Source organism: Metopolophium dirhodum, chromosome 8 (genome assembly GCF_019925205.1).
Source record: "Metopolophium dirhodum isolate CAU chromosome 8, ASM1992520v1, whole genome shotgun sequence".
Taxonomy (NCBI): domain Eukaryota; kingdom Metazoa; phylum Arthropoda; class Insecta; order Hemiptera; family Aphididae; genus Metopolophium; species Metopolophium dirhodum.
This window is the reverse complement of record NC_083567.1, coordinates 7,441,798-7,469,762: the sequence shown is the minus strand read 5'-3', so window position 1 is coordinate 7,469,762 and position 27,965 is coordinate 7,441,798. Positions and strand designations below refer to the sequence as shown.

Sequence of the window (27,965 nt, the reverse complement as noted above, 5' to 3'; positions counted from 1 at the left end):
ATTTGTTTTTAATATTATTGGCCTTTTTGGCCTTAGCATAATGTCATATCTTCGTTCAATGTTTGAATGACAATACATAATATTAGGTACATTAGTAAAACCATATTATATTATTTTTTATATTATGTACTATTTGGTCGATATAATCGTATTTAAATATGACCCAATTACCTATGACGTGCAATAACAATATAAAATTAGTATTGAATATTTGAATAAGTAATACATCCACGCTAGAATAAATTATTAAATACTTCAAATGTAAGTGCATACTTTTAGCAATAAAACAATGTAATAAATTAAAACATTTAAATAAAATACGAAAACAAATAATGAGGAAGTTAAAAATAAAAATAATATGATCTATAAATGTTTGTGCATAAAATCAAAAAATATAAAAATAAGTAAAATATATTAAGAAATTTCGTCTGATTATTTCAACGCATTTTTTATATAAAACAGGAGAGATATAATATTATGGCTATAATCTATACCAACCAACCATATTTTTTAAATATAGTAATGTGATGCTTGATACTTTAAGCCCTATGTATATAGCAGTTTCGTTTTAATGAAGTACTTCATTGGAATAATTTTACCACATTTACATTTCACCACTATAGTATAATAAAAAGGTATCTCTTTGTGAGATTTTACCTTTAGATTTAGTTATAAATATAAATTATAAAATATAATATATTTGTTATTTGTATATATATATATAAACCACTAATAATATTTTGGTGGACTATACGCGCGGTGCAAAAAAATATGAATGCACAATTTTTTTTTTATTTTTTTTTTTCAATTTTTGGCATTATTAAGTTAAAATACAGTCTTAATAATTATTAAAATATTATGGTGTTTTGATAAATTTTTGGTCGTTTGGTGGTGCGGAAAATCTATGAAAAAATATTATTTTGTATTCTACGCTCATTTACTGGGACCTTCTGCTGTATTAAGCGCAAATGTATTTTAATATGTTTTATTTTATCACAATATATATACAGTCGATAAATTACACGGTCTTACGTTTAAACTATAATATTATGTATGTCATATTATATTATCTAAAAGACTATAACTAACAAACAACAATATATTTTGCTTAAATGTGTACTGCACATTATAATATATATGATGTACATTGTACATACTAAAAAGCATAATTTACGTTTGTAAAATTGGTCTCAGAAAAACATGGAAGACATTTTTATTATGTCAAGGTTTTATAAAAATCTATCATAATATATTAATATCACCCGCACAAGTAAATGTTAAGTACAATACATAATATTATGTAAATAAACTTAATAAAGTGTCGTTAGCGCCTATAAGAATTCGTTGTGTTAATTTGATCACAGTAAAAGAAAAATCGAATAAAAAAAATTAAACGATGAAACATAATTCCAACGAACCTGTATTATAGAAATTAAAATAATTATTATTTTCATAAAAATTGATAAAATATTACTTGTGTAGTTGTGTATATGAGTCGTTTTGATAGGTTTTGAATAACCAATTATTGCGGCTAACCATAGAAAACTACCTAATTGAGTGTGTTTATTGTACTCAGTTTATAGACGGTCGTAGTAAATAGTAATGTATAGACGCCTGCACTAAATCTTCTAACTTTTGGATATAGCTGATTTAATTAGTTTCGATGGATTATTTATCGGAGCAAGTGCCGATTTTTTTTTTTTTAAACCGAAAAGTCTAAACGCCGATAAAATACCAATCGTTGTCGGGCATTGTTGGTATTAAAAATTTGATTTTGAATGAAGAAAAAAACATTCCCTTTATCGGTCCCGAAAAACGCATTCCACAAACCAATTGGATATTATGGTATAATATGCTCGCTCGTTTTACGAAACGGTAACCTTTCGAATACCTACACGAATATTGTGATTTTAAAACCCATCGTTACAGTCGATGATATTATACAAACACTGAACAATATTATGACGTCGCTTGGTTTACAAACCGACGGCAGTGGAAATTGTTTTTATTAAATCGATATTCAATAACGAGATCGCAATCGCCACTAGATTTTTCAAGGGGACTTGTGCGGAAAAAACATTTTAATAATTTGATAATATATATTATTTTTTTTCTATGCTAAATGGGGTTTTGTACTCAACATTTCGGTGCATGATAAATTATACACGCGATCCGTATAAAGTATAATAAGGACGAAGTTTACCGATTCACACCTTACTTAAAAAATGTAAATGTTACATATAAAAAACATAAAACATAGATTGAATATTCTTAATTTATATAGATGTACATGGTCGTTTTCATAACGTTTTTAACGTTTTTACTTCGTTGTATTGAATTAAATTAATATTTATCGCTTAAAGAAACCGAAGTCCTAAATAAAAATGACCACGATAACAAATGGCTTGTAGAAAAAATTACGAAAAAATATTGTGTGGCAAGTGGGTACATTAAATGAAGTGGGTGTGGTGCCTTTATTATACTTTTTCAGTGGCATAAAAACGTCGAAACCCGTTGAATAAAATAACGGCCGGTGTTTTGTTTTAAAGACGTCAGCGTGTATAATTTTCCTGGAAAATCTTTGTTTCATCCATTTCAATCTCAAAATTCCAAGTATAATATCAATTAATATTGGATGGAAATACTATTGTACCACCAACGTGGTAAAACTGAATTCCTGGATATTTTCTAAAATCGATTATAAAAAGTATAATATTACGATATACGTTTGTATACCTAAATTAGGACAATTAAGTGCCAAATTTAAATGATAATAATAATAACAATACAATTAAATAACTAATACATTTTATTTTTGTAGAAAAATCAACAGCACAGCTGGCCACAGCGATAACGCTCCAATGACCAAAGTCACCGCATAGTATACAACTGGTACGAACGTTTTTATAGTTTTTATATTTATTCGTTTATCTAAGTGAAATCGTTTATTCTTCTTATACTTGGTTTGCGTTTTCGACTATTTTTTTAGTGAAACTAAAACTTTTTTTTCGCGAAACTAAAATTTGTTAAATATTAAAATATACAAATATAATATTTTAAATTCAAATTGTATTATACCTGCATGTTGTGTTTTATTCAATTTGTATTCAAATATATTTATTTATTTATTAAAACAAAATTTGTGGACATTAAACAATTGCCGTGTCAACTTCCCTTCCATTCACATTTATTTATTACGGTCACGTTACTTTTATTTCTATGTTGCCGGAATTCTACGTTTTTAAATTATGTTTATCGTTCAAATAAGAAAAAAACCACAGATACAAAATTATTACTGAACGTCTTAAACGTTGGATCTAGTGGCCCATAGGCGTAAGTTTTAAAATTTCTTTTTATTAATCCATTTATCTACATTGTTATATTATATTGAATAATGCCACGTTTTAATACAAGTTCTCAGCGACAGACAACAAATCTTATGTGCGTCCAGCAATGCACCCATTAATATTACTAATAGGATCTCTGTCTCAAAATTAACCACTGCCCGGTGCGATTGTATAATTTTACGTAAAAATAATGATGATGACTACATCCGGACTTACCGAAAACATCTAAAAGTCACAACATCTCACCCGATTCATCTTCCAATCAATCTATCTCATGAACACACAGCTGACAACAATACTGAAATTAGCTTCTCTCTTTCGGTTTCCCAAACCGAAGATCCAAATTAGATGGAAACCGATTCTACCAAAAATAAAAAGCAATCGTAATGAATTCAATTGAAAAAGTAATCTAAATGAATTAAAACTACAAACTCATATATACCTGACTCATTTAGGAAAATTATACACTGTCTTATACGCACTAGCGTGTCCAGGAATTTTCAATGGAGGGGGATATTTTAAGTAGGTAATAATGATAATACGTTTAAATTAATAGTGGTGGTAGTACCAAACACACACATAAGGGGATTTATGTGACAATAGGGGAGATATAACCCCTAACCTCCCCCGCCCTGGGCACGCTACTGCACCTAAAACAAAACGACAAAAAGACGAAAAACCATACTAAACCTACTAATAATATGATCTTACAAAATAGGAACTAAAAGGAACACTTTAAACAGCTGTTTCAGTAGTAAACGTACATCAACGGCTGATAATAACTCCTCTACCTCATTTCTTCATTGATTTGGAACTAGACAAACACAATAATATTCAGATGTTTTTAAACCAACTTCAATCCGTCACACTAAAATAAAAGTCATAGAACCTCGTCACCGCCGTCGTCATATTGTTCGATTCCGACGTTGCCCTAAATTTTGGCCATACACCAATCTATTGTTGTAACCATCAACCACGTTCAGTTAAATGCAGTGAATCTTATTTGACGGAAAACTGTCAAAAAAAAAACTAACCGATCGACCACCCGAGCGTACATTGTGTCAAGGATAACATCCCACTATACCTATGTATCTCATAACACAATTCTTACACTACAGTAAAAGCTAAGAAAAAGTAATGTTTGTATCTGCTACAGACTAATCGCAACCAATCAAATTCCAGAAAATACGGCACACTCGACCAGTGGAAATCTCATAGGTGGCAAGCACCTACATGATTTTGAGGGAAAAAAATAAAAATATTATGAATGCTACAAATTATATATTTACAAATTGATTTTATGAACATACATACGACGATCAATATTTAACTCGGTTATATTCTCTATAAATTCTATCAAGTGACACGTGAAGATTTTCCAAATGTATGGGTGGTACTGGAATATCAAAAGAATCTGCTTTAGGTAATGCTTTTGAATATAAAAACCCGAAATACTACAATCGTTATGCTAAAATTGTATTCAAAGACAGCATTCTAACAAGTAATAACTGGTCTGGAATACCAAAACAACCATGACTCATTTAATTTGACAAATCAAATCTCTTAATAAATTAATAATCTCAAACAATTCAATATAAACCCACTTATCACACAACTACTCACAATACCTAGTATTTCGGAAAAACCCTTCTAGAGATATAACTAATTATCGTGAACCCCATTCCAAATCAACAAAACCCACCACTCAGTTCAAAACTAAAATATAGCATATAGAGACCTGCAATTAACAACTAAGAGGCATTACAAATGGGTGATTTCCACATCGTGATTCATTCATGCCATGTTCTATTGTCTATTAATTATTATCAAATATGCTTACTGTTCCGTTATGTGCATACATAGCTTGTAAATTGTCTTGTTTTTTATGTAAAAAAAATACATATAATAAGCCACCTATCAACGAACATAATATTATAATAATACATCAAATCGATTTTCGTATAACAAAAGCCATTGTTTGTTTTACTAACTAACTATATAGGGCTTGTGGTGTACATAGTAAATATGAAAATGCTGAAGGATATTCTCTCTCTCTTTTTTAAAATTATTTATTTATAATCTATACTCTGTTTACAATAAGTAAATTTGATCTTACTACTGAAATATAACATGAAGGCGTGAAAAGGAGCCCACAAAAGAGCCAGGAGGATATTCTTATAATTTAATTTTGTTCCTTTTACGATGAAACTGTAAACATGACGTCATATTATAGTCAATAGGAATTACGAGACCTCAATAGATTTTTATAATAACATAATAAATAATAATCGAACGAAATAATATTTGAACAACTTTTTAGTTATTTCAAAAAAAAAACAAAACAAAACAAAACAAATATGGCAAAGAAAATCGTTGTAGCAATAAAACCTTGGAAAAATATATTTTGATTTAACTCTAATAGAAAACATGTCTGTATTATTTAAAACATGTTAATAGAATATTGTTCCCGAGAAGAAGAATTTTTCAGTACCATTTGAAAAATATGGTTTGTTTGAATAGGTCTATCCAAGCATTTTAAAATTCATTATTTTATCATATTAATATAATATTTCATACACACAAGAAACAACAATCACGGTTAAAAATACTATACAATCAAACATAAATACTAACGAATTATATTTAGTTTTATAAAGTAGATCATGTATAGTCTGTTGTACCCTAGTAATTAATAAAAACACTGCAATTCAGGACTAGTTTTCGACATTATAAATATTTATAGGATTCAATAAAATTAACTGAATAAATAAACTAACAGTTAGTTACTAGCTCGTTAATTAAAGTGCTTTAAAGGGGCATAGTTTATAATAGATAAATAATAAATAATTTAAAAAGTTTATGTGTAGTATTTAAAAATAAAAATAATACAATACACTATAGAAAATTGTAATGTATAGAGAATTTAAATCATTCAAAAATGCTGTGGAAAAATCCAATACCAATTTTACCAAAACAACTATCTAGACCAGAGGTTTATCAAACTTTTTTTCTCATTCCACTCGACTGTATTGCTGATCACACAATAACAAATTAAGACTAAAGACTAAAACTAGAACTTTTCAAGAACATTTGTATTGAAATGAAAAGGCTGTAAAAAATACAAAAGAAGTTTTACAAGCCATCTGTCTGTATTTTTATCTATCAAACAAATTACAAAATTAAGATTACGGCTTATGTTGACATATTTTCCGTGAATCTGGATGTCAGTAATAATAGTTTACAGATATAACAACAACAATAATAATAGTCTACAAAAAATATAAAATAAAATGGAGCCAACACAAACATTAATAAACAAAAAAATACATTTATTTTCCGCCCTATCGTTTGACCTCCCACGTACACATTTTGATTCAGGCTTATATAAAATACCTAGGTACCTTTATAATATATTTTTGAATGAATTTTATTTTAAAATTGGGAAATTGTATAGTCAGTTTCCAATGGTCCTCATCATTGAGTAAGTCACAGCGTAATAAAAGTGTTTAGTTTCAATTCAATAAAAAATCGTTCTATATGATTTATATATATATGTATAACGACTGTGAGTTGGTGTGTCAAAGTCGACGTGTCCTCGAAGATATGTTCTAATAATTATAAAAGAAATAGTGATTTATTTGTCTATTAGCAATAGAGAAGGATGAACTAATAATAATTGCCAAAACATCACATACCTATTATATTATTATTATTTTAAATTCTTAGCGATGAATGAATTGGTTTTACAACGATTTATGTGTTTTTTTCACATGTTTATCAACACTTTCTAGAACAGTGAAAATGTTTCAATTGTTTTTAAAAGATAGTTTCTGATAAATCTAGTTTATACTTTTAAGGGGTCTAAGGAAAAAAATTCCAGTAATTTTGACAATAATCAGAATTCAGAATCAACAATAAAAAAATAAAATTAAGGAAAAATTAGAATACTTGCCAGAAACCATTTTGTGTTGTGCTCCATAAACGATTTTCCGTAGGGCCTTGACCTTTTCACTAAATATTTGTGTAAACCTTATCTAGACATACTATAATTTTCTAATATATTGGTTTTTTGTTATTTGCTATTTATAGACGTTTGACATTTTCAACTTAATTTAGTTTTTTTGACGATTTATGTATGATAAAATAGTTATTTTTAAGTTAAATGACTTGAGAATTGTATACAAGGTTTCAAATAAGTTATTAATATAATATGTTATAGTGATTCAAAAATATTTAAAATACATAGTCAGAATATTTTTATAAGCGTTTCAAGTTTAAATTTTGACAAATTTTTTTTTTTGTAAATGTTGATAAACATTTTATTCTGTCAAAATACTTGATAATGTAACACAAAGTTCTTCATAAGTTATTGTTACGGCTTACAGCACTCTAAAAATATCGAAAATACATGCATACGATTTTTTTTATAATTTTGAGAAAATTGAATATTTTAGAGAAAACTAAACGTTTTTTTTTTTCAAATAGTCTTGTTATATTATGTCGTAAATCAAAAAATATAAATCAATTGGAAACACTTCACCGTTACATATGTATTATTGTTTTCTATACACAATGTCATATAAAAATATTTATTCTTTAATATTTAATCTTTTTATACTGTACTAAGAAGTAGTACTACCTATTCACAGCGTTATATTGCACCTATATCTATATGCGATATTACATTTTTTCTCTATTCTTTGCACAGCTTCAATAACTTAGGTTATTACTTCTTCGCTTAAAAATATTTAATATTCATTTTAAATTTATAAATATATGAATAAATACATTGAATTTCCTAGATTCAGTTATACACATTATCGTTATATTTAAGGAATAAATGATTTTATTGCTGTTACATTCAATTTCGCACTATTTGTTTTCTCTCTCTGGCCCACGCGCAACATAGACAGAACGCATTTACGCAGAATCATTTTTTCTATGTTTTTAAGTAATCTTAGAGTAAAATCCCCTATTACAAAAAATATAGAGAATAATATTTTTGAGGGAATGACATATCGATTTGTCTAAATATTGCCTCAAAACAATTTAAACATATTTTAAATTTACAAAATTATTTTGTTCATTTTGAAAGTCGAATACAAAGTCAAATAACAATAAAATATAAAATCCATATGTCATTCCCTCAAAAATATTATTCTCAATCTTTTTTGCAATGGGTGATTTTACTCTAAGATTACTTAAAAATATAGAAAAAATAATTCTGCGTTATTGCGTTTTGTCTATGTTGCGCGTGGGCCAGAGAGAGAAAACAAATAGTGCAATGACATCCTCTTAATGAAATTTTGTTTTATTGAACTTAAAATATTTAACATTTCCATTACAGACCACAGGGTCATTACTCACTGACGAAGTACTCTCGAAAACGAGCGACTCACTCGGTTATTTGTATTGTGACCAATGAAATATTATAGGCCATCGATATTTAAAAAGTTTTAAAGATGTGTTGATAATAATGAATTGATTAATAATTTCAAATAGAAAAAATACATTCATCGCTTCGCTCAGAATCTAAAATAAACATTTATTACGTATGAAAGTATGAATAGTTTAGTGGTATAATTAGCTTAAAATTAGTCTAAATATTTTGATAATTGCATTGTGCATAGAAAATGATAATACGCAAATTTCAAAAAGTTTTAGGTCACAAAACGATTAATGTTTGTTGAATATACAACACCATAAATGTCTCAGTACATACTCGTCACTTACCACCTGTTCTATATCATAAGTCCTAATGTATGATAATACGTGTGTGTCCATATTAATACGTGCATGTACTAGACGTATGTTAAATATCCTTTTTTATCCTTTGATTGGTTTTTATGAATGAAATAAACAGTTATTTTGTAACTTTGATGTTAAATCTAAAATGTGCATTATAAATTTACAATAATACATTTACAAGTAGCTTATTGAAATTCTCACCATACAGCTGTAGATGATTTCCTATTAAATATTATAAATGGATAATATTATATATTATCCATTTATATATATAAACTATATTACCAACAAGACCCTGGAGTCATTTCCAGTACAAACATCTCCACTCCAAGAAATTTAAATTAATCCGTTTGAAAACTTCTATTTGGGTCGACTAAACAAACTTTAGACTTTCACCGATCGTTCAAAGCAATTTTCGACTTCGGTGTAATTAAGCTTGTAGCGTAGAAAGTGAGGATATGATTTGGAGAATGTTTCGAAAACATGTTTATATGAACCTTTGCGGTTACTAGCAAACAATTAAAACAGGTTTTTTTAAGAACGAAAAAACAGATACAAAAATGTTTTTCCATTATCTTCTATACGGTATTTATTTTAACGGGAATGATCTAAAAAATAAATATAATAAATAATAAACTTGCTTTTTAGTTTTATACAGTTATATTATTTCCGTCGTGTATATTATATTACGTCATTTTGAAATTATTTTCCAAAACTATTTTTTATTAAATATTATTATTATTGTACCTAAGTAGTAATGTGTTGAGGTTATTTTAAAACTCCTACACTTAAATTTAAAAGTACACTAGTACACTGAACAACCAACTTCATCCCATCATGAAATAATATTGTACTGTTTTACTGGTCAGTTAAAAAAGTTTTTTAATGTCCAGCACTTGAAACGGTTTAAACAACGTGGGACATGAATAATGTCAAAATTTGTTAAACTTGAATTATAATGAAATAAAATATTTTTTTCAGTAGACATTTTCAAGAATACAATAAATTAATGCTACTAGTTTATCCAGTACTAACAACTAAATTCAAATCAATGGTTAAATTAAGTTAGTTTGGGTAATGTCCTTATAATTCTTAAATTAGGATAATTCTCAGTATTAAAAAAATATATTATTGTTTAAAATATAAATTACATTAAAAAAAACTCGGACACAATCAGAGATCTAATATGGGTCAATCGTCTTGCTCCACTTACCTCGGTACAAGATGCAGTGTGTTGTAGTATTCAATTTGAAAGCAATGATACATTTTATGATTCAATAAAATGAGTCTGAGCTACATAGCTCGCTTTGAATTGTATTTGCATTCAATTTCAAATTTGATCGTCCGCTGACCGTTATTTTATTCCTAACGCTATCGAAACGACTATTTAGAAAATTAAAAAAATAATTTATTTATATCGATCTCCGAAGTTTCTACAATCATAATATAATGTTCTCTATCCTTCAAAAAAATGGTCCATGGAAACAAATAATAAATAACGTATTAAAAAAATAATAATAATAATAATAAAAAAACATCATTTGTTACTTTATTCTGAATTCAAGAGATGAATTAACATTCATCTTTTGAGTATCTTTATACTTTATTATTTAGTGTTTGAAGTTTGATAGTTCCGAACAAAACAATGTTCGTGGCCCATACTACATAAAATGTTAAACTTTTTTTATCATCGCTGTTTTTAATTTTATTCCAGCCGGATAAAATGTGCCTCTTTATGCCTGTCATTTATCAAAAATGATGGTCTTGACCAAATATAATTAACCTAAATAAAACGTATTTAATGTAACTTACTAACTTTTACTTAATATCATGTAAATCTGATTACCTTCTCTTAACTATAACAGTATAATACGATGAACATCATTTTTATATTGAAACATACAACTTCTAATGTCATTTAGTCATGAACAAAAACTCAAAGATATACTTTTTTCTCTTGTTATTATTAAAAAAATATATTTTCAGTCACTGCTATTAAATCTTGGGCTAGTCAGTAGTTATAAGGTGTATTTATTTAAATTAAAAAAAGCAGTTTATTTGATCATATACAATACAAGGCATTTACATCATAAAATAAAAAAAGGTGGGTAAGTGGATGTCGCTCTGTTGTACAGTAGGTGACAAGTGGGTCACTGTAATGGATGGTGTTAAATTTGAATTCAATTATATAATATCATTGTATAAGAAAAACGATTCAGAGCGAAAACGGTCAGTCAGCCTATGATATTACCAAGTATATTTGATGATATTATTGCGAATAAAGTAATTTATATATTATAACTTATTTACGTGGAGCCTTGTTTTTAATTTTAAATCCTTACCTATAAAAGTTGAACATTTTATAAATTTTTAACTACAAAATAATTTGTAAATTTTAAATTTTATAAATTTTGTCAAAATTCGAACTTTAAATGCTTATAAAAAAAATTGTGCCTATGTATTTTTAATATTTTTTAACTGCTATTGTAACAATATATCAGGAGCCTTGCATTAATTTTCACGGTTTTCTACCAAACAAATAAAATGTAATTGATATTTATAGAAAAAAAAACTAAAAAAATTGAAAACTGACAATGGCCGTAAACAGCTCAAAAAGAGTCAAAATATTTTGTAAATTTTATGGTGTATAAAAAATGCTAATATAAACATTCAGTCAAAATTTCATGTCCCTACGGTCATTTGTTTTAGAGTTGCACCAAAGACCAAAATCGATTTTCTCGAAAACAGATTTAGCGTAAAAATTCCTGTTTTTCCTTAATTTTTCTTTTGTTTTTCACGTCGCTTGTGAAAACTACTGGGAAATTTTTACTTTTGACCCCCCAAAGTACCAACTAGATTCACTTTCCTATCAGAAAAGTTACTATTGAAGAAAATCCAAGCACTTTTACTGTCCTAAAAGGTGATGACAGACACAAAAATAAAAAAAAAAACACACATCATTGTACAATCAATACATTCATCGCTTCGCTCAGAATCTAAAATATATAAAAACTTTATGCATAAGTATAGTATCAATACCATCAATACATTACATAAGTTTCGATTAGTACCTAGTCAAAAAATGCATTTAAATAATATATAAAAATGTATATCAATGTTTTTAAAAAGAAAACCGAAATAGGTATTAAATTGTGTTGGTATTTGATGTTGGTACCTATTTATTTTGTTTTTTAGGGAATTAAAATTCACAATTGTAAGAAAATAACTGTAATTTAAAAGTTTGTTTGGATTTATTATGACATGTTTTTATCCATAGGTAACGAGAAAATAAGAACTAAATAATTATAACATTTCCAACTGTAAAAGTCAGATATTTTGTAAGCGTGCTCAAAGCCTAATTACACTTTTATCGGATTTGTGCAATGTTTAAACCATACGCAAAACTAAAATCCTCTCTATAATATTATACCAATATCATTATGACCAGGCTCATTTAATTTATTCAATTAATAGTTATCTGCACACCAAAATCTTCGTTATCCGATCAAATACATAATAGTATACAAACATTCAAATTTATATAGGTATAATATTTAATCACTATCAATCACTGTCATGTTATCGAGTGACTATTAGTTGACAGTAATGTTTTTTTTTTTTAATAATATAAAGTAAAAAAAAAAAACGAGGCAGTCTACCAACAGGTGTCAAGTGTTTTTTTTCAGACACTTTTCAATAAAACTAATTTTTTATCATTAACGTCATTTTTATAATACGCGCCACACTAAACCAATAATACATAATATGTAATGTACCTGAATAACCATTAATTAAGGGTTTAAAAAAAAAAAAAAACAACTACTAAAGTACTAACTACAAAAGTGAAATTGTTTACAGTATAAAGTGTATTAACTAAAATAATTTAATTTAATAAATAATAAAAATGGCTGTTAGTTTTTAATTTTCTTTTTAAAACATTTGAAGCGTTAAATACGGTTATTGCACGGGCAATAGAGCTCAGTTGAAAGGTTTACCCTTTGGACATTTTATTTCAAAATAAATTTTAATTAATGAGCTGATGCACTGGTTACAACAAAATATAATATTATAACGATATAATATTTGTTCCACTTCTAAAGGATCAATAATTATCCATTGTATTGTTTATGTTATATTGCAAACATAAAATTCGAAACACCGAGCCAGATTTTTATTCTTATCATTTTGTATGCGGACCCGCGCAATTAAATATCACTCGAAAATTTTGATTTTTAGATATTATAATATACCTCACCGGTATCTGGGACCATTCGATTGATCTTACTCAACAGTATAATATTATTATTGCTCGGTAATGGCACGTTGAACGTATTTTAATCATTTTCTGATAATACGTTTTACATAAATATTCACCATCCCTGCGGTACCTTAATTTTATTATAAACTCAATTATTGCTATCCATATTATAATATAATAATATGTACAATATTGAATACAGGTATACTGTTTTTGTGCAGTGAGTACGGATAGGCTTCGAAAAATTAAACGTAATGAAGTAACCCGGGTAATATTATGCCGACTACTATACCCTACATTTTAAACATTCATAAATCCCAGATAAATATTGTAATACCACTTTTAGTCCACCACTTCGGATTATAATAAAACTGGGGGTGTTTTTTTTAATGTATCAACCGTTTTTAAAATGTTTAAATGCATAAATTGTGGTAAAAAAAAAACTAAACGTTGCTTCGACCGATAACACACGATTTCGCCCATTATGCTTATTGAATAAAAGATTCACAAAAATACACATCACCCGAAACTGTACGTTTACGCCATTCGTTTTGCGTGTATATATTATTGTGCTTGCAGTTCGGATATTATGTGGGTCACAAATTAACTATGATCTGTATCCACGCTGTTGCAAAATTACAAAATACTCCCAACTCCGAAGGGCAAAAAAAGGATAAGAAATCATTATTGTTGGCTATCATCTATACAGGCACTTCTAAAAAATCCGGAGAATACGGTTTTGCATTGTATTTGCGATGAACAAAAAAAAAAAATTGTATACGCTATGAATAATATAAGATAATAAAACGGGGCTATAACGCTGCGTGCTATAACTGTTTTTATTTTCTGGCTTTTGCCAAGTGTTGCGTGATATTAAATATTGTAATATTTGTGACCCGGTGTGTCGTTATACAGGATGATTCACCCATCATTTCTATTTTTTTCTTTAATAATTAATTTATTCAAATTCTGATTTTTGGAGTCTTAAACATTATATTTAAATACTTATTACGCATTCATATTCGATGCTTGAGAATACGTATTGCTTAAGCTATACTATTATGACTCAAATGAGATTCATAAACGAGACTTTAGGAAAATAAAAAGTATTACTTAAATTAAGGTTGGTCGAGATCTACCTTAAGCATCCTTTAAGTTACTATCACAAATTTTGTATTTTTTAATTTATCGAAATTAGCTTAAGCAATACTTATTCTTAAGCATCGACTATGAATACGACCCTTAGACTTTTATACCATTTAATGAGTGTCCTGTCGTACTGATTCCTTTTTTTCAAACGATAACCAGCTTTTTTACAGTAAATTGTTGATCAAATAACTTTTTTGAAAAATTTGGTGTCTAAATAAAAATTTGTCCGAGTAATTTCTGAATTATTAAAACGTATAATATACTAAGGATAATATTATAGACCGTAAAAATAGTTTTATAATTATAAATATATATAGATGTAAGATTAGATCTAGTATTTATTATTCTCAGACTAATTTTGTAAATTTTTAAAATGTTGATAGATTAATATTAATAAAATAACTATAATTTTCAAATTTTATATTACCATATCTTTCAAATCTAATACCTTCCTAATCTATTTCCTAAGTGAACCAAGTTAAGCAACTCAACAACTATATTGTAGTTCAAAATTGTTCAAAATTCGATTTAGATACATTAAATTAATGTTCAAAGAACTTATTAATAATTTACAGGAAAAGGAGGTGATTTTTATTTGAAGAAAAGAAATGGGTATCATCACAAGGCAATCACTAAATGGCATGAAAAACCTACAACAAATTGCTTATAGTTGAAAATTGCAAAAACCAGAATTTGTAAAAAAAAAAAAATGGCGGTGAGCATGCTTGGTGAATCATCCTGTGTATGAAAAATATAATAGTGCTTCGTTGTATATTTTGCTCAACTATACATTATGATTATGGCATATATTTTTTTTTCTCGACCTTTTCGGCTTTTACACGTTGAAAGATATCATAGAAATATATATTATAATACGCCATGCAATGATTTCACTACTGCGTCATATTTTGTAAAGACGAACAACTGTACTTACATTTATGACACTGTAAACAATTCAAGTTACAACAATAAAATTATGTAATTTTGAATAAAATAAAGTTTTTTTTTATAAACAATATTATTTAGTTATTATACAACATCAAAAAAACATTTTTGACATTTTCCCTTCGCGAACAAACAAAGACTTGATTTCTTTAAAAGAGTAAACTAAGTGTTAGTTTGTGTTTCAATTAGTAATTCACTGGTACTTATTTTATTTTTCGAAACAGAAAACATTTATATTTTTTTTTTTTTACGATATTTTCGAATGTTTAATAAACGGACAAAACGTTTCTAATTAAATGTCGTACTACATTTTGTAAAGAAAACGTACCGAAACGTAACAATTACATGAACGTATTATATATTAATTATATTATACAAAGGTAAGTACAGTATATATTCTACGGCAAGTAAGTTGAACAAGATACATTATATTCCTGTTGTATTTTGACCAAGCTCAAGTATAGTAATATGCGTAGTCCTTATGTATTATTAATTAGATTGTTTTACATCAAATGGCGTATAAGAATACAAATTGAATTGTCATCATTGTAAAGTACCGAATTTTCCCTAAGTCGGATTCGACCCTTTGATTGGCAAAATGGGAAAACAAACGCCGAAAAGGAGACGTAATATTCTACCATGGTTAATACTATCTACCACCGTCTATAATTTTAGTTCATTCGTTTTCCTCGACCTATTCACATCTAATATTTTCTATAAATACATTACATTTTAATTTAAAAATTTGTTTACAACCCTGAACGATATAATATTATTGTGCACGATGAACGAAATGTTGAGTGCTTGAGGAGCAGTAATTCTTCAATTTTCAAGCATTATTCCTTATAAATATTAAATGCATTTATTCACGGAAACGGCACACTTTAAACTTAGGAATCGTAACTCCAATTAATTATCTCAAAGACCGGGATGAATTCAACGTAAAATAAATTACTAACCATAACAAATAAAGTTCAAGATGACGTGGTGGCTAAAGAAGAAAAACAGCAACGATTAGTAACAAAAATCTCAACAGAAACCGACAACCCTTATCGTTCATAAAACGGGACGGCTGCTGACTTTTTTTAATTATATTTTTTCTTCTGAAATATCAAAGTAAAGATAAATAATGAAAACTAACTACGATGCAATGCAAATATAAATTTAAAAAAAACCTAAATTATAAATAAAAGCAGCTGATAATTGTTTTAAAAAAGAGTATAATATACAATTAAATTGGTTTTTTTTTCAATAATTTAATCATTCGACTCGATAGTTTTGACAATAGAATTAATTTAAATTTATAATAAAATACTGCACAGCATACACAGTAGGTACTATATACATCGTAATAAAAATGTGTGTTGTATAATAATATTGTTACAAAAGGTTTCCTACATTTTTACAAATGGACAAATGGTACTACCTACCTGGTTGAAAAAATCGCGGAGTCGTGCTGTATGTAAAACACTTTATTGCGTTTTATTAAATTGGTTCTACGTCATTGTATTACTACGGATTTTATACAATATGTACATTTTATACAAATATATAAATCTCAGGATACCAGTGCTAGTAACTATAGTAAGAAGTTATTTGGAGATACTTAACCTGTGAAATCTACTCCGAATCGAATTTGAGCATATTACTGCAAAGTGCAAAATAATGTACAATGTGCACTGTGCATATTGTGCATCACGAACAATGAAGTTTTTTTCCCCCGTTTTGCTAAAAATCAAGATGAAATAGGTACATTTTAAATACTTACACTCACTACAACATAATGTTTTGCTACATTTCAACCTATAGAAGAGTAAAATATAAAATGTGAACCGAAAATGTTGTTGTTTTACAACATAAATAGCATTAAAACTAAAATAAAATAAAAGTTGTACGGAAATAGAAAATTCTGGAGTAAACCCATCTCACTCGTTACATAATCCACCTGTCAGCACAAACGTTTTTTATAATTAAAAAAATAACCCTAATTTATTTATAATTACATACAACCTTACACGAATTAAATTAAAAATGAAATAAATCGAAGTCGGCCAACATCATATTATTATTATTATGACAGTATAAACATCTTACATTATTAAAATAAAATACAGTCTTAAATGAACTTTTGTCGATGTTGAATCGCAATAAATAAAAATTTTCATAATTTATAATATCAAAAAATACATTTTAGAGTTTCCCGAAGTATAATATAATTTCGGCAATCAATTTTTAATAACTGCCCCATAAATTTAACTATATGCAAGGTAAAAAAGAGAGGAAAAGTTAGGGACTAACTAGTTGTCTTGTGAAAACGAGTCATCAATCATCGTCTTGTGTCGATTTCCATAGAAAAAGCTTCAAGTTTTTTTTTTTTTATCTTCAGATTCTCCGTTTGATCGATAGCAAAACAGTCACTTTGGAAAATGGATTGACAGGCTAAACGGGTTAAAATAAAAAAGACAGCCCTATCTGTCTAATGACACTTTTTATCTTAATACTGTACACCACAAGTCCACAAACATAGAAAAAAATAAAAGATCTTTTCTTTTAAAGAATATATGCCTATAAATATAGATGTTTACAATATATTATGTACATTCAACATAATATATAATATACTTTTTATATATTAGATTATGTATAAAATATTATACAATATTATATTATTATAATAATAATATTATTTTAATTTGAAGAGAGAATTGGATGTCCTTTACTAAATTTCAATATTTTTATGGGCATTTTTTTATAATATTGCTTTAAGTAAAGGTATATTTATGAAACGCGTAACGCACTAGGTAATATAATATAATTGTTACATTAAAATAAAATATACTTATCTACTATAGCTACTTATGCTGGTTATGACAATCGTATATTCCTAAAATACAAATCATGACGTGTATTCACTCAGTAATAATTTGATTAACATCCAGTTGATAGAATACGATCGGTTGGCGGTTAGAGTAAATGTGGTTGTCGCAATTTGTAGTATTATAATATTATGTAGTTATATTTACTTATCAGCGACAAACACGAATCACCTAAACATGGATTGTGATTTGAAATGTAATTTAACGAAAGTCGATAGTTTTGTTTTCAGTCTAAGCTCTATACATAGGCACTAAAGTACATAACCTAAAGTTATATTATGTCTTTAAACTAATGTTGTGGCTGAAAAAAGTTCCCTCGTTGTTCCCCAAATTTGCAAGTGAAAACCTAGAAAAAAATAATTACTTGATTATATTATAAGTCAACCGAGTATTGTTTTTTTTTTTTTTTTTTTTTTTTTTTTTTTTATATATATCGGTGCTGTTGCAGGCGTTTAGTTTTTTAGGGAGCTTGCTGAATTGTTGAGGGAGTAAAATCCCAAATACTTTCTTGATTCTCACCAGTCGTCAATCAATGGTTATCCAAAGATTTGTTAAATCTGTTGGTTCAATATTTAATAAAAATTGTACAGCATCTAAAAAAAAATTCTCAGACCGTCCAATTTACACCTCTGTATGTAAGTATACTATAGAATAAAGTATAATGTATATATATAGGTAAATTCTAAAATCGATTTCTTATTATTGTTGTTGTTATTACCATATTATGATTAATCATTATCTTATTATGTTGAAATTTTGTGTTAGTCAAATTATAAACCTGTGAAACCAAATATATTATACCTATAAATCTGTTATTTATCATTTGTATCATGTAAAATGGAATTTTCATCTCTCTTCTTCATAAATATATTATTATTATTATTATAGGTACCTTTATTCATATTTTATCCCGAAATGGTAAGTAGTTACTTTTTAGTACATTCATTAAAGAAAAATTTGATACGCTTTAATTATACGCTGTCCAGTTATTTATCATTATCAATGAATTATAGTGTTATCATAACACTGTTATGATATTTTAGAAGGTATATACTATTATTAAACTAATATCATGTACTCGGTACATTTTATTCAATAGTTGAATTTTACGAAGCCATTAAATTATATTTTAATTATTTTAAATATAACCATAAACAATTATTTTTTGTACTAAATCTGCAGTTCCGTTAGAGTTCAATATTGATTTGGTTTATTTATTATTATAGAACATAAGAACGGGGGACGGAGTGGTCGACCGGACTCAGGCGTCAGCTGCAACGCAGCCGACCCGGTCATGGATCCTCGGTCATGGGTGGCATTTTTCTTCGGACTAGTCACGGTGTCCGGAGAACAAGTGCCGCCATCCCCCACCCGGGCATGGCAGATACCTACGTGTGCCCAAATCAAATATTCTGCCAAAACTAACACACACGTGTTCCTCCCCTTGCCGACGTAAAAACCTACAAAACAAAAATAGCTAATGGCCTAAGTTGCCGGGCTCAAGATTAATTAAAAAAAGAACACATAAGAACAATAATATTTAAATGTATTATAACGACAACTCAGACCAGTGTCTAATATTATACCTATCGGTAATATCAACTTAATAATATTTCAGGAAACACTAGCATATTGCATACGTCTGAAAGTTCCACTACCTACTCGTATTTTAGATTTTCTGTAAAGTGAGTAATGTATTGGTTGTAGAGTGATGTTTTATTTATTTTCTTTTTATTTGAACACTTTTTAGGTCATTTTTTTATTTTTCAACAGTTTCAGTATGCACAAAAAAAAAACTTCCGACAACGTTGGGAATAATGCAAATAATATACGAAGTTTTTAAACAAAGCCCGCAAATGCACTTTTACAGGGTCCATTTAAAATCAATTTTCTAATGTGATGATGATCTATGCATATAGGTACTATTAAAAAAAATCAAGACGAAAGTCAAACACCCGGTTTTTGTTTATCGTGTATGAACTTATTTCAATTTAAATCGTACATAAATAATACTCTATAAATTCGATTTGTTTTTAAACTTCAGCATAAATCATAAAATAATATATATAATATATTGATTGTTGTATACAGCTGGTTTTCATATTTGTAATATACTATTACATTATAATAACCAATAAGTTTATTTTTTTGACAATTTATGATATTATATCTGTTGGATTTCGAATTGATCATAAGTATTTTATTTATTACTTTGCACTAAGCTATCGTATAAAATAATAATATATAAATAATAAATAGGTCGTGGTTCAAATATCGTTATTTAAAATACTACAATAAATAAATGTTTAAATTAAGAATAATATGTTAATCCATGCAACTAATTTATTGTACAATTTAAATCACATAATATTATTGAAAAACTTAAAATATGAAAACATAATAATTAATTGCACCGAGTACAAAGTATACAGTCCTAATAGTGTAAGAAGAAGATTATAACGTACTCATATTTTAATACAATATAATAAACACAAAGTTACATCTACGCACGTTTCCATAATAATATACATCGACGGAAAAGTGGATATATTATACGGATGACGTGTGGCGGAAGTAAGTTTTTTTTTTGTACATAATACTGAAAAAGAAATTCAAAACACAACATGAAATAATAAATCCCCATTGATAATTCATGCGACACACATAGAGCAGTGAAAAGTTAAGTTGTCGTCTTTTCGTTGATATTAAAAGTTTTAAAGAGCTAAAATTTCTTGACATATTATTACACACACCAGCTGCACCTACTGCTCACTTTGACGATCGATGAGATGTTTATTCCAACTTTAATCGGCCGTATCACGAGAACTCGCTCTACCTTATTTTATTTTTCATATTTGCCATTTGGACATTTTTCGCCTCAATCTCCGTGTTGATATTATTATTGAAAGCTGCGTAAGTTTACCCGCCTGCTATACGACTTGCGAGCAATAACGGTAATAATTGTAATATCCGTTCGCTGGAAATCCGAAGTTGAGGTATAATATTGTGAAAAGCACCTACTGCTCACTTTGACGATCGATTCGTGTTCCGACTTTAATCGGCCGTATCACAAGAGCACGGTCTATTTCTTTTTTTTTTTCCATTTTCCGTTTAGGTCGGACGACATTTTTCACCGCGTTCGATCGTCCTTTCGATATTATTTAAAAGGGTGTAGGTACCCTATATAGGAATAGGTCATTATATATAATGTATCCGTTTACTGGCAATCCTTTGAGTTATTGTGTACCTATCGGTATATATATTTAGACAATATTCACCGGTAGCTGACCGTCATGTTTACAAACGAGACGAGAGAGAGAGAGAGAGCGAAATAGAAAAAAAACCAATAAAAAAAAACCCAAACACCAAAAGTCCAATAACTTAAACCGTGTCAGGGATCCCTTTGTCCCGAGAAGGGTTAATTAAAAGCAAATATCCGACAACCCCTGTATTGTTTACATTTCATTATACTGCAGCAGACATACAGTGACCGTAATATTATAAATTATGTATATCATATAAAACAACGGGGCGCCGCATCGAGTTCGGATGACACGTGCGCAGGAGGAGCCGTCCCCGCGAATCGGAACGATATTATTTTCTCGTACATTTCCTGCGCAAGTTGCACTCTGTACACCTGTCACCTGCCTATATGTGCGAGAGTCGTCTCGTTTTTACTTTTTATTGCAATAGTTCAATGTGCGTATTGACTTCCATATCGGCGGTACCCAACTATTATCTAAGTACCTATGCACCGTGCGAGTAAATACGATATGTAGAGCAAAGTGGCGCCTTCCGTGGCGGCGGGGTCTCCGATCGTCTAATCGTAATTATAGTCGTATCCAACAATACGGCGACCGTAATATTATAAATTACGTGCATCACAGCCTATAGTCGCGATAACTCGAATAATTACAAATTACACGAAAAACTTGACGACTCAATTTTTTTTTTTATTACACTCATATCGAGGTCAGGTTAGGTTAAATTCGAGTTGGGCATATCGATTAATACAATATGATATGTCAAAGCGATTTTTTTTTTATCTCCCTCAAACTTCGAGTTATCGCGAATCGACTGTGCCTATACAATGTTCTATAAAACGGCGGGGTGCCGTATCGAGTTCGGATAACACGTTCGCAAGGGGGAGGAGTCCCCGCGAATCGGAACGATATAATTTTCTCGTACATTTCCTGCGCAAGTTGCTCTCGTACACCTGTCACCTGCCCGCGTCAAAATGTGTGCAAGTCGTCTCCTTTTTACATTATTACAATAGCTTATAATGTACTTATATTGACTTCCGCATCGGCGTAGGTAATACTTATACGCATTGTGCGAATAAACACCATATGTAGGGCAAAGTGGCGCCTTCCGTGGCGGCGGGGTCTCCGATCGTTTAATCGTAATAATCGTATCCAACAATACGGCGACCGTAATATTATAAATTACGTGCATTACAGTCCAGTCGCGATGGCTCAAATTTCAATAACACGAAAAACTTGACAACTCAATTTATTTTTTTCTAATCAGTTCATTGAGGTTAGGTTAGGTTAAATTCGAGCTGGGTATCTCGATTAATACATAATATCTCTCGAAGCGATTTTTTTTTTTATCTCCCTTCAACTTCGAGTTATCGCGAATCGACTGTACCTATATAATTTTCTGTAAAACGACGGGGTGCCATATCGAGTTCGGATAACACGTCCACAGGAAGAGCCGCCCCCGCGAATCGGAACGATATTAATTTTTCGTTCTTTTCCTGCGTAATTTCGTGTCGATCTCGTACACCTATACGGTAAAACGTGCGCGAGTTGTCTCCTTCATATTATATTTAATATTATAGTTTAATGTACGTGTTAAATTCTATATCGGTGGCACCTATAGGTACTGTGAGAGTAAATACGATTTACTCAGCAAAGTGGCGCCTCCTGTGGCGTCTGGGTCCCCGATCTGGCAGCAGGACGTCCCTCTTGAAAAGTACTTAAACGAATGTGATACCCGTACATTTCGTTTGGTGTCAATGTAAGTCGTAATAATAATATTTAACAATAATATAAATGTTTAGTCCAGATCCCGAACGCTATTCATATTAATTTAATTCAGTACCTTAAAAAATCCTTTTTGTAAAACAGAAGATTAATTGTACACCTTGGTTGAATCAGTGTACATGCATGTATTTAATTTATTAATATAACAATTATTTAAGTTTGCCTATGTCCACAGCTGCCAAGGATTTTATTTCTTTAATAAAAAAAAAAAAAAAATAAATATTAGGTAATATAATAATAATATTACATAATAATTATTATATACCTATAGCTATGGTTGAAATATACAAAGTTATTGCATACATACCTCTTCTCAATCAAATATTTGATGATAAAAACAAAAATGGTAGCGTAAACGGACCCAATAATAATCAAGTCTATATGCGCGGGATTTTGAATTTGTTAGCTATTGTCAGCGTATTTTTGATGATAAGAAAAATTTATATCTGTGATATCCCTTTACGCAGCCATTTTGTTTCTGATGATAACAATCCGAGTCGATATGCAATAACCTGTATATTTAAACCATGCCTATAGCCTACAGGTACCAAATACCAATGATGGTTAAAAGTATAAACATTTAAATGTATAACTTATATATTAATATAATGTCGTAGACCCTCCCAACTCAGAAAACCTCTAGTTGGGCTACTGTCTACTGATTTGGTGAACACTATATGGGTTTTTAGACAGACACCCGTAGTATCATTGTTGTTAATTGTAAAATAATAAAATGACAACTAACGAATTACCTGATTTCGTAAATCTTATCACTATAAAATTCAGCCGACCAGTTTCGTATTTACTGGATGTTGGAGGGTAAGAGGTGATGGCGATATGGAGGACTTAACCTTTTATTAAAAATAATTGTTTGAATTCCAAGAAAATATTTCTTCGTATATGGGTATTCTTATAATGCTGAAAATACTCGCGCCTGAGGTCTGAAGTAGTTGGCATTCAAATATACTTTGACAAAGAGCAAAGACAAATGTGAAATTGCAATAATAATTGATGATGCTCAATTCTCAATTGTTAGTTCTGAGAAAATTAATATGGAATATTCTAAATAACAATATAATATACACAATATTATCAAAGGTTCTATAGTTATTATCGCTATAGCCTAACAGGATAGTTCCCCAAACTATATATTACGAAGTTACGGGTAAGAATATATAGGCCGATCGCCTGATTGTCGTCGTGTCACAAGAATAACAAAATCATGCCAGATGAAACCATCGATGAGTTAAGTCTATGAATAATAAAAAATTACAAAGGTTGATTTTGTGTTACAAATGTTAATGACTACGACTATGATTTATGACTGTATACATAACAATAATTACATTTTATCCGTGATAATAATATAACTAAGTAGTAACTGATGAGTAAGAATGTTAATATACATATACCGTAACAATATGCCTATTCGGAATAGCATTGATACATACAGTTAAGACTTCAATAATAACTAAATAAATCTCGACAGTCAATAATTATTATTGTGAATGGTAATAGGTATTACATTTTGTTCCGGCCAAAACATATTACGATTATTTAACCTCTGTGGTAACACGGGTTCCGTATAGGTAATTAATTTTGGCAACGTATATTTCGTGTTTAATTAGCTATGCAGTTATCAAAATATTTTAAGGCGTCTCGGGCGTCCAGGGGGTGGTGGTGGTGGTGGTGGTGGTGAAGGAATTGTGATTCGTTTCGCCTTTATTACCCATGTGTTTATCGGTGTGTAATATAAATAATATAATACGGTAGGTATATAAACAATGGGGTACACTGCGGCAGTATACTGTGGCACGGAGCATACATTATAATCATACGATTGCATAATATAACGTACGCCGACAGGGTTGAAAGTGAATATTTTAGCACTCTTAAATGAAAACAATGACAAGGCAAAAGTAATTATTATTAATGGAATGTTCACCGATGTAACTATTATTTTTACTACCACTATACCACCGTCTAATATAGATACTATTTCTGCTATGTGCGAGTATACTGCGGAATATGGAAAGTGTCGGAAAACTCCGCCCCGGCCGATATTAATTGACTATAATATTTATTATATTATATAGATATAATACCTATATAGGCACCTATATAATACGCCAAGTCAGACTTTTTATTTTTTTATTTTTTTTTCATGAATCGTAGTTGGTTCGGGGAATAAGATCACAACTACTTCTATTCAGTGGCGTGCTCAGCTTTTTTGAAAGGGGGAATTTAAATTTTTGACAATTCTCAGACCACGCGTTATATAGTGGTAAATAAACTTTCATTGCTTTATCATATACCAAGACAAAAATGTCCTAAAGGGTGATATGACACCTTCACCCCCCCCCCCCCCCACGGTGAACACAATCCAGCTTCTACAGATACTTCAACTATTCTAATATTATTTATTACTACTACAACTACTACTTCTACCACTGCTACTACTACTAGATTTCTTTTTTTGTATGTTTAAGTCGCAACCACGGGGGGCACTTTCTCTTTTCGGGCAGTCCTTACCCCGTAGAGGCATCGTTTATTATATGCTCTAAGAAAAGAAAAACATCTCATAACATATTATGCTTAACACTAATATATATGGCATACATTTTTGGACATCGCCTAGGCACTACGGTAACAAATACTTAACGTTATTCACAATATAAACATTTTGGTTTTTCCCGTTTCTGCAGTCTTATATAATATTCTAATATTTACTAGTAACCTCTCTGGCGTTACTTTTTTTTCTCTTCTTGTATAGTCTACACCGAGTCACATCGATTTATTTGCCGATGACTTTCCACTTCCACTTACCCTTGAACAGTTCGCTAGGTAACTGCTTATCACTGGTTTCAGCTCCGCCTTGACGACCACCATAAGCTCTTTTCTTCGTCACCACCAAAGATCTCAATGTAAAAAAGTAGCAAAGCAAAGGCAGTTTTCTCACAGGTTCAGCAATTCAAAGACGAAAAAAAAACTATTTCTTCTATTACTGTGGTTCTGAAGTATTGCAGGCTTAGTAATTTGTATGTGATTAATACGCGTAATTTAGATAAACAAGAAAAAAAATAACGTTTACAACGGTAAAATGAGATCAAACTTTCAAAACTTGTTCATCAACTGTGCTTGAAACTGTTGTACAGTTTTTAACTCTCTCGACTTATAAATTGCCGAGGCTGGCGATGGTGACTTTTGAATGTTTAATGTATGCCGTTATTTTCGAGAGTGCATTATATTGTTCAGCTTTTATCTGAGTTATTGTATGCATTAGGTACATCTTGAAAAAAAATTCTTTTTAAAACACAAACTTCACAACACATTATAATATGTGTGCAACGCCATTATATATTATAACCGTTCGATAATCATATTATATGGCCGAAAATAAGATGTGAAATGAACATGATTTTAACAAAACATAAATTATTTCAACTACACAATGAATGTATATAATAATAATATCCATACTTCGTGTATAACCTATTATAAATGATCCATATAAAACCTTTTTTTTTAAACCAAATAAGTGGTGATGTGTACAATAAATTAATAAATGTCTACGTGTGTCCAAATCATAAAAACGTTATTATACCTACCTATAGCTTGAAAATGATTTATCCGATCTATTGCAAAATATAGATTATAATATTATGTTATGGGCATGTTTTATTTTTGTTTTACTGAATATTATTCCTGTCCATTCGTATAACAGAGCAATGCTTTATTGTTAGTAAATATAAATAATATTTCTCTAATAACAATTAATAACGTACAACATTTCCTAGAGAAAAATGTCAAACATGCCAATAAAATATATTTAAACATTATGGCGATGCCCAATATACATAATATGCAAAATGGTTTATTATTATACAAGTACAATGCAGTTTTTGGATTTAGTCACTGGTAGGTATTTTCTTGTTCACTGTTCAAAAACTATACCATACATCATTATGGACATATCGCTTTATTCAAGGTGATATATAAGCTCAATTACATTTGGCGGTTTTATTAATTATATTAAATCAACAAACTATAGTCATGAATCCCAATCACTTGAAATAATATAAACCATGTTAAATTAATACATTTCATCGTAATACATTATCTGTAACAGTGCAACGCTATTTCGTTATCACTGAATAATTTATGTACTAAACAAATGTTTATGAATTTCAATTATGTGGACCAACCACGACCAACCGAAGATAGATGAGAATGCTGAATATGTGACTTACTGATAGTAATCCGAACGAGGCGCATAATATATAAACGAAACCAATTCTGCGCTTTTCCTTCGGTCCCATTAAACTTAGGTAATAACAGTTAACGTAGAGAACTATTGTGACGGTTGTAATTGACTATTGATCACAATTAAGTTTACTATACAATTTTGAACGTCTAAATAATTAGGACAACAGGTGTAACCACCTGACACCGCTAACCAATTGTTATCATAACTAATAAAATAAAAATAATACGCATCCTACATGATAGTACATTCATCCGAATATAAGAATAAAATCCTAATACTCAACTAAAATGTTTATAAGTAAATTTTACTCTAATCAGTATTGCGATT

At 29.3% G+C, this 27,965-nt stretch overlaps 1 protein-coding gene and 1 long non-coding RNA gene across 6 annotated transcripts in view; one reads left to right on the top strand and one right to left on the bottom strand.

Annotated features, from left to right (window-relative positions):
* LOC132950433 (uncharacterized) overlaps nucleotides 1–27,813 on the top strand; it is a 67,943-nt gene extending 40,130 nt beyond the window's left edge. The window contains exons 2-3 of the long non-coding RNA XR_009665205.1: nucleotides 2,822–2,892; nucleotides 15,078–27,813. This is a non-coding gene — a long non-coding RNA (uncharacterized LOC132950433). The remainder of the gene's footprint in view (nucleotides 1–2,821; nucleotides 2,893–15,077) is intronic.
* Nucleotides 1–27,965, bottom strand: part of LOC132950428 (uncharacterized) — a 180,790-nt gene that overhangs the window by 146,755 nt on the left and 6,070 nt on the right. The window lies entirely within an intron of this gene.